Source organism: Haliotis rufescens, unplaced genomic scaffold (genome assembly GCF_023055435.1).
Source record: "Haliotis rufescens isolate VD_foot unplaced genomic scaffold, xgHalRufe1.0.p SCAF_1, whole genome shotgun sequence".
Classification (NCBI taxonomy): domain Eukaryota; kingdom Metazoa; phylum Mollusca; class Gastropoda; order Lepetellida; family Haliotidae; genus Haliotis; species Haliotis rufescens.
In genome coordinates this window covers 74,535,890-74,546,153 of record NW_025963779.1, presented here as the reverse complement: position 1 = coordinate 74,546,153, position 10,264 = coordinate 74,535,890, and positions in this window count along the sequence as shown.

Below are 10,264 nucleotides of genomic sequence, written 5' to 3'. Positions count from 1 at the left end.
ATTTTATAACACGCAGGGTTTCATTGGTGCGATTTCTAACAGCTGACGAGCAACGGACCAATGAAAAGTAGTGTTGCAAATGAAGGCGCTGTTCACCACACACACTCATGTGGGGAATGAAACTCAACAATTGTCAGATAAATATTCTTAGTTCTTATCCAAACAACTCATATAATTTAATATGTACGTGATATTAAGTACTCTCCAGCTGTTACGACAGCTGGTGTATAACGGTATTGATTTGTCACAAATACAACTCGTTTTCAATATATCTGCTCCTGATAAATTAAACAAATCACAAACAGGAATTCACATGTGTGGATGAACCATGTCGTTTTTCATTTATACGTACTTATTAGGCATCGTAGATTAAAACATCGGTTTGCAATCTATATAGCTGGTTCGCAAAATAATGTATTTGCACAGTGGGTATGTATACTGGAACAGCGTGATTTTGACACGCGATATATTTTGAATGGTTAATATTAGAATGCATTAATTATTGGATCTTATTGTTATCAAACAACATCTGCTAAGGAACTACACAATGCTATCTGGACTTAAAAAATCCCGAATCTATATGCTATGAATGAGTGAGCAATTTATTTAGGCCTAGAGGGATAGAGTTTAATTGTCACAGTAAATTTGACAATTCGAATATCGCGGATTCTCACAAAACCTGTCTCATAGACAAGAGATGTCGGGACGAGATGGCATGGTGATGTGTATGTGACCGTTATTGTTCTATTAACTGCTTCAGTGTTGCACAGGACACATATAGACTGCTACTAAAGTACTATATTTCCTCAATAATTAAGCCACTAGTACCGCGCCTGTGTCACCCATGGGGCCACTACTAGCTGCAACTGTTTATCACCCATGCGTTATAGATCACTGATACAGCGTCTTTTCACCCATTTGGCTGCTGTAACTGTATGTACATAGTATATCACCTATGCATTAGCTAAGTTACTACCACGTACTGTATATATCACCCAATATGGAATAGCAACGCGATAAATCACAAAGGACAATGAAGAACGAAGCGTGGTATATTTTGTACCTTTAGCATATAACTGTTGTGTATGTATTATGTTATTTGTCCGACCCGCACATTGGAGGAACATCAAATCTTCAATACATAACAAAACCGTAGTTGGCTCAATCACTGTTTAATGTAGAACTGGCGCTGCCTCACACAGCTGCCTGGGTTACAACAACATAATGACGTCACACCTAAAGTGACGTCACTGCACGTGCGCATTGGCGCACTTACAATGTAAACATACCTAACATGCACAACAATAACAATTGCACAATTACGTGTGGCCATGACACAATTTCGTTGCAGTTCCAATGATCTTAAAATAGAAACTGGCAGGTATTTCAATATTGCTAGAGATAAATGGTTGTTTTCTCTTTGTAAGGAAGGTAACGTCGAAGATGACAACCATTTTTGATTGTTTGTGTCCGGTATAAAACACGTGTACTGCTTGAGAAGCTACAAACCTACTACATTTATATCATACACTACACGTAACAAATACAATGTGATTTTGGTATCACCGGATTTCGAATGAAGTTAGACACTGGCTATGTTTATTTATTATGCAATTTGCTTTAGAAAGATCGATCAATGTTGACTGATTACTTCTTTTGTTACATATTTTATATGATGACTGAGCACCTGTATGAACATGGGCCGGAGGCTTAAGTTCTTCATGAATAAAGACTCTTCAACTATCTAGTGTGTTCAATATTTTGCTAACCAAAGTATTAATTCTGCGTTAAGTAGTTTATTATTACACTACTATTATTTATTTAGTACACCCATTACATACCTATAAACTACTTAACGCAGAATTAAGCGTTAAGTACGTAGTTTATATAGGTACATCCGTTATAGACCCGTGAAGATCCGGGGTAGAATAGGGCTTCAGCAACCCATGCTTGCCGTAAAAGGCGACTATGCTTGTTGTAAAAGGCGACTAACGGGATCGGTTGGTCAGGCTCGCTGATTTGTTCGATGCATGTCATCGTATCCCAATTGCGTGGATGGATGCCAATGATATCAATCACTGGATTGTCTGGTCCAGACTCGACTATTTACCGACCGCCGTTATATAGCTGGAATATTGCTGAGTGCGGCGTTAACAACAAACCAACCAACATCCATTATACGGTAATCTTTTACGATTAAAAAATACGACAGGTTTACAATAGGGTTTAGATGTGCCACTCATGGTTTTTTCTCCCTGCAGTGTTTGGTTGTACGACAAAAAAACTCCCACTCGTCGTTTGTATTCTTATAATAGCTACGCGACAAATAGCATAGAACAAAGAAGAACAAAGTGTGGTTTTAAGACATTGTTCTATCATGACGCCATTTTTCTGAGATTCGAACATGCGCTCGCAACTTGATGAGGTCGTACTGAGGGCCAAACTGTATGAACGTCAGAGCTTGCGACGACGTTCATACAATGTTTGGCCCTCACTCTATGGAGGTTCATACTCCAATGAACTCACACAAAGTGAAAGTCAATTCTTATAATTTTTTATCACAATTTCTTACCTCAAAGGATGTCACAATTTACGTGTGACTTCATGTTTACACTGATAGCCAAACAACAACTAGCTATATCGCAGAATAAAATAGTTCCCCAAAAGGAGAGGTGACATGAGCGTATGGATGCAGAACTTGCTCTTCAGAAACAACTTACGCAACACATGTGTTCATATAATATCCCCATTAGATGAGAAATGTCTGTAATGAACTACCTCAGTAAGTCAGCCACAATGACAGCGCGTCGTAATACATTTACGTCAAAATGTCCGACACGATAAACGTGACGGGAGGATTTCCGAAGTTGTTAATGAACCTGTAGTGGTCATGTGTTAGTCATCATTGATCAACTGACCGATTATTGAAAGGTGATTAAAGATGCGTCAAACAGACACCAAGGTAAATTCGTAGATTGCTGGAGACGGTCAATGTCAGCCTAGACACAGATCGAGTCGATACTGACGATAGTTTGGATGTGCATTTTTTCGTTTGTTCATTAGGATGGGCCGTAGCGAGGAAATTCGTGAACAATCATGCAGTCAAGCTCTCTTACGTTTCTCAATGTATACTGAAATGCTGAGACCAAGATTAAAGGTTCTAAATGATCAGAAATAATGTTTATGTATGTTTTCGTAGTAGGGAATTCCCAGGGGTTTCCCCAGGAATGTGGAAGTAGTCCGTCAGTGTTTACGTCATTTCAAGAACACGGTCTCGTGAAAAACGTATGAACGTCAAATTGTGTCGTTCATCCACTTATGAACGTCAATTTCGCGGTCATGTGACCGACCTCTCGTCCAATGGAAAAGCCGTATATCGTGTAAACGTGAAATTAAAAAATTATTTAAGGATTGACTGTGTGTATTTTTCGGTTCATTGAGGTATGAATCGAAAAGCCGATGTGCAATTTGTATGAATCCGCGTAGCGGATTCTTACAAAAGTTTGCACATCGGCTTTTCGATTCATACCTCAATGAACCGAAAAAAATATACAGTCAATGCTTATAATTAAATTCGACAACGTAAAACATGTTTTATCTACAATAGTTTAACCCAAAACAGTTGGATATATCAAAACAGACAAAAATGACGACATTGATAAACATTCCAGGTGTAGGAATACATACAGTGGCGTGACATGAATCAGGTGATCGTTTAATTTATGCACATAACTTGACGCGCCTACACAGTCAGTAGCCAATCAACGGAGAGTGAGATTAAAACAATGTTCATTTGACCTGTCAATTAAGGCAAGAGGTGAAAAGAACTGCAACAGTCAGACTGTAACGAACCGGAAGAAATATGTCCGAGAGAAGGCGGCAGTTTCAAATAACATGGTCATTTACTGCGTGATTCAAACATTACTTCCCTGATTACGGTAAATCACAGTTGGAGAAATGCTAGTTATAAATGAAACCCGAAGACATGAAAGTTGAACCGGGGCGAGCGGGAAAAAAACAGGCGAGCGAGCCTGCACGTTTGCTGTTTCATTCATTCTCGGCCTTCGGTTTCAAAGGGTAGTTTGGACAATGAATATGCATGAAAGTCGCTAAATGTCCTGTGCATGACGATACACGTGAGCAGAAAGGGAATTCCCTCGACTGTAATATTGGGATTCCCCGACATTCCGAAGTAATAAAAGTAGTGCGCCGCGGTGGGCGTGGCTTATTTTTTTACATTCATTGGGAAATGAATGCAATAACACGTGACCAATTCAACTAATCAGAATGCAGAAATTTCCATGAACACAACGAAAATTTAATTATTTTGCGATAAACAACTCCCACGAGTTTTATTAAGTGCTGTCGTGGCCGAATTTGAACATCAGCGAGTGGGGCTGCTCAGAATGGTTTGTACAAGACTTAGTTAACCATTGAGTTTTAATTTTGAAATCACATCGTGTATAAAGTGTACATTGACACGAGTGAGTGAGTGAGTCGGGTTTAACGCCGCTTTTAATTTACAGTAATCCAGATGTCAGCTTAATGTGGGAGGAAAGCCCGAAGTGATGCAGGTCTCAGACGTTTGTCACTTCGGTAAAACCCACAAGCACGGGTATGCTGCTGACAAACCTAGAAACATAACGGGATTCGAACTTACAACCATAGGTTTCTGGCGTGCCCAAGGGACGCAGCTCTGCACAGCGAATCGCCCTAGACGACTGGGCCACCCGTGCCCCCCTACATTGACACGAGGTGAGGTGAGGTGAAATGGGTTTTAAGGTCGTGTTCAAGCTTATTTCACCGTTGTAGTAACGTTCATGCACGGGTGTGGCTGTTTGTACTCGTCCGGACTTATGCACAGTTTAACATGGATACCCAGCTCAGAAATACTATACTGAACCGGCCAGTCCTTATGCTGAGCGCCCGGCAGGTTAACATTAAGTGCCATCTTTTAACGGGTTTTTTGTGGACATATCTAACATTTCATGAAAATATGTAACTGAATGAATTAAAGGATCATTTCATCAGAACATACTGCATATAAAATAGTAAAATATTTTATAGGAAGCCATCAAATAATATCTGTGGACCTTATGACAAAGCAACACCAAGGACATCTGACATTACAGTGTGGTCATTATTTTAACTCTTTGAGCTTCTTACTTAAGAAATACAGATAAACATTTTAGCTATGACATATTTTAGATGGCCTATTTTGAAAAAAACAATGATAATGAATCATCCACCCGATAGCACAATAAAAACAGGGCATGGTAAGTGATGGTGTGGGAGATGAGAATTATGTTTGATACCTCGATATTAAATTGTACATACATGTCTCAGTTTACATTCATTATAATTAAAATAAATGTGATAGTTTCGTTCATTTGCAAATAGTGAGAGTGCTCCAATAAATGAAAAATATTATTTTATCATTTAAACAAAATATAAAACATTGAGCAGAATGACAATATTTGTGCAAACTATTACCGTGAATGTAAAGTTTAAGATTAATGATATATTGAAATATTTCCTTTCAAAATTCTAAGTCCCCCGCCGTATATATTGCTGAAATATTGCTAAAAGCGGCGTAAAACCAAACTCACTCACTCACTCACTCAAAATTCTAATCTGCACCATTATGCAATCATAGACGTATGCTGAAAAAACAACCCACACATATCAAAGCATATTAATATAGATTTATCTTTCCGATACTAAAGAACATGTCCATACTGTAAACAAAGCTTCCCATGCTGTCGCCATTTATGTTCAAAATTAATCTTTCGCTAATGGTAAAAACGTATTAAAAACAACACGAAGTCGTCATATCTATCAATAAAATGTTGACCTAACTTCATCTGACGCTCAATAAGACTTTTTCATTCAGTAATCAGTTAATCAATCAGTTACTTTTAATATGGTAACGACAGTACCAGAATATGACATTTTTATTTATGTTTTAATTATATTAATGGATGTTTCATGTGTGCAGGAAGTATATGTCATGAGCCAGTTAACATTCATTCCTGTTGAAAGCAAAAACGTTTTTTTTTAATTTATCATTTTGTACTGTCTTGTAAACTCGGTAACAATGTGGACACTAGAACAATGTAGCATCAGTGTTGTACATACTTCAGATTGAATAATGATAACCACTTACTCAGAACCAAATCATGCCGGATGAAGGCTAGACGTAGAAGGCCAGAGACGGTAAATAAATAGTATAACAGGCAGACTGGGGAAGTTAATATCGTAACGAAAGTGTTGGCTTCACTAACAGTATGGACGCCTAAGTTTGGAACATTTATTTCTCTTACAATTAAGAAAAGTACAGAAGAAACTAATATTTTGGATATGGATTGCGGTTCCTAGATTTATATGATGGTAAACAGATATAGTCAAGAAGGATTTTACGTTGTGTCGAAAGCAACGCTCAACTTGGGACGAGACTGTTTTGGTCAATGTCACCACTAAATTAGGCCAAAAGATTTAATAAATGTGAATATCTTTAATAAAGTGCATTTATTATGTTGTCACAATGAGTCACTATCGTTTGCATCCATTAAAACAGTTCAGAAATGAAAGGTCTTTCCAAACTTGCAACTAAACATGAATTTACTCTCTTCATGAAAGTGACTCATATCAGGTTTGACATTTTGCCAAGCATGATTAATTTTACAATGAATTTGAGAAATACTCGATTCTGATTAGTCAGTTCAAAGGTTTCAAATCGCAATAACCACCTCTGACTCAAAAACAGCTGATTTGACGACCGCATTCATTAAAATGTATGCTTTTTTCAATCATTGTTGACAGGATTTTGAAATAATAGATATGTATAAATATATGTTACAAAATGCAGAGCTGGTGTCCACTGTAATAATCAACGTGTGCGTGGCAATGCATTTTGAGCAGGAACACGTTTGGAATCGACTGAGATTCTATGTGAAGTTTGAGGGACGAGGAAGTGCTTGAAATGTGGCTGGTTTTTTTTTTCGACTATGATGTCATATCTTTTGCGTCAGAAGGTGCACTGTGACGTCATAATAGGTCGGCATAACTAAACATTGCAAGGCTTGCTTTTGATGATGGACTTAGCGGTGCTAAATACAGTTAGATTCCACAATGTGTATGAAGAAGGAACATCTCTGGTAATACATAACACTATGTTACAGACTTATAACTGCATCTGTCTTCTCTATGTCAACGGGAGAATTTGACAGGGTTCGAGGAACTGAAAAAATAATAAAACAACAAACAGAGTGAGAAAAGAGCTACGATTAAATACCTTCATACAAGGACACGTGACCAAAGTAAACAAACGAGATATGAAAAGCACGCGAGGAGATATCTGCCCTTCATATAACTGCATCTGTCTTCTCTATGTCAACGGGAGAATTTGACAGGGTTCGAGGAACTGAAAAAATAATAAAACAACAAACAGACTGAGAAAAGAGCTACGAATAAATACCTTCATACAAGGACACGTGACCAAAGTAAACAAACGAGATATGAAAAGCACGCGAGGAGATATCTGCCCTTCATATTCAACTTTTAAAAAAATGGACTGTTGAGTTTAAGCCAGGCAGAAGTAGCAAAGAAGTTGACCTCAGGTGTGGTCGTAATGACGACGACACGTCTGCTGCTCAAGTGGAGGATGCCCCCGCATACCACGGCTCACCCACGTGTTAAAACTCAGCATATGGCTGACACTAATGGGATCAGTTAGGGGTCGGTGAAGTCCATCTTAACTGACACACTCCACATGAGCAAAATCGTGACACTATCTCAGATACTGACCCGACTGAATGTGTCATCATTATGCTGATAAATGTTTGATCAAAGTGTAACCCAGGATAAGACTTGGGTCCGTCCCTTCAATTCAGAGTCAAAAATCACCCCCCTCCCCCTACCAAAGAAGTACAAGTGGGTGGACTGAGTTGGTTTTCTGGGACAGTAAGGTGATAATCGTGATTAAATATCTACAGCGAGGTCAGCCTATCAGTGTGCAATGCTATATCACAGAACTACGCTAGGTGACAGTTGTTTGTTTGTTTGTTTGTTTGTTGTCTAACGCCGCACTCAGCAATATTCCAGCTATATGACGGCGGCCTGTAGGTAATCGAGTCTCGACCAGACAATCCAGTGATTAACAACATGAACATCGATCCACGCAATTGGGATCGATGACATGCATCAACCAAGTCAGCGAGCCTGACCACCCGATCCCGTTAGTCGCCTCTTACGACAAGCATCGTCGCCTTTTACAGCAAGCATGGGTTGCTGGAGACCCTGAGCTTCACGGGTCCGATAGGTGACGGAAGCTGTCAAACGTCGAAGAACGCTCCGTTCAGATCATTCGTCACCACTCGCCCCCTTCCGTAACCGACTTGTCCCGGAATACCACGAGTTGGTCACGAATGCGTTCAGATGTGCCATTGATTCTGGTCAATGCTCCTGTGTACGGTACAGTGGCTGCAGCTGTAGATGAGGACATAACCAGACCTGCCCGAGGAACACTTCTGTAGGACAGAGACAACGGAGCTTGAGCTTTGATGGACAAGATGTATTGAAGTCAAAGGAGATCATATTGAAAAAAAACATTTCGTCATGGTGGAATAAAGAAAAACATAAGTGATTAGAGCTCGTTTACCGTTTCATTTCACTTTTATATTTGAAACCTCACACTGCACGTTCGCCTCGAAGTTCAGTTTATCGCGTGAAATAACCCCCACGGGAAGGACAGGGAGCGACTGTTACTCTACACAGCTGTGCACGGATATTTTACTGCTGCCTCGTTCACTTGTTCACCTTTTACTAACCTTAGTTGTGAGCGGTCATATTTCCGTTAACGATGACCAGTGATGGTCTCTCCTGCCTACAAATTCCTCCCCCCACAATAACACCTCCTCCACCATACGACACGAGCTCCCGAACATGGTGCCGTTCGATCTCTCGGCGGTGAGCTGTCTTCTATCAGCTCTGAACAGACAGAACTAGACTAACTTTTATCTCTGAAAATATATCATTTTGATTGAACAAATAACTGCATTTAAATGGGAGAAGGGAGATTCAGAACCTGAAGAAAATCTGGACTTCATTCAGAGTTTTTGCATTTACGAAAGGGCTGTGCGGACAGGAAACTAATATGGTTCGGGGACTGTGAGACAGACTAAGACAGAACCAACTTTCATCAGCGAAGACGACCCTCTGTCAGTCGATGTTGCGCAGTCAATAACTGTTCTCTGTAGGGTCTGTAAGACCAAATTCCTTGAGCCCCGAGGGGCCTGGCCATTGTCTGTTGACTAACCATATCCCCTAAGGCATTCGTTATTGATGACATCACTGTCAGGATATAGATTCCGGAGATGCAAAGTAAACAAGTACCGGTCTATATTGGGCGTAGTTACCCTGGGTCTGTCTGTTCTTGGCCTGTTTCATGTCTTCCCGGTCTGTCTGTTACGTTGCATCAGGTTAGTTACAGCAACACGGGAACAACCAAAAGTTCTGTCAATGTGGGCATGGGTGGCTCCCATCTGTATCCCACTCAGGTTGTCAGTCGTGGTATTTCTGTGGGTTTTCTTTTATCAGTGTGAGTGACTGACATGCCGTCCGTATAATGTATATACCATTATGGCACGTGTAGTTTAAGCTGTCCAAACGGCACGTGTTTTTAACCTTTTCGCATATTCTACACAACAAAACGTGCTGTGGATATGTGTCAGTGTCTGCACAGGGCATTGTTGTGTTTTGCATTGATTTAGTTTAAACTTGTGTTCTTAACTTTTTGCAAATTCATTTTTAAAGTGGTAAAGTTTCTTTTGGCTGTCAGTTGAGAACAATTAGTGATCTAGCCATCACCGAACAGACAACAAATGATGTCAAGAATTATTGTTTTTTACTTAGATTGTGTGTTTAGGCTCAGTGGTTTAGAGTGGATGTTTCGGCTCATCTTAAACCGATGGTGTGGGATGTTGCTCTATAATGCCAAAAAATAAAAGCGATTAACCTTTTCCAAAATCATGAGAAATCTCGTGTCTCGCATGACGCTCGTTGAAATCCTAGTTGAAAGAGCATACGCGATAGACACCAAAGGCTGGGGCTGCTGGAATATTTTTGGACATAAAAGGAAGTTGACTACTGGTATATTGAAGTCATCCTTCTTGCCATACAGACTTGTGGATAGATCTTTGTCTCTCACAATATTCGTACACAGATTTTAATATGAAACAGATGAGGAGGTTTCACTGGTCTCTTT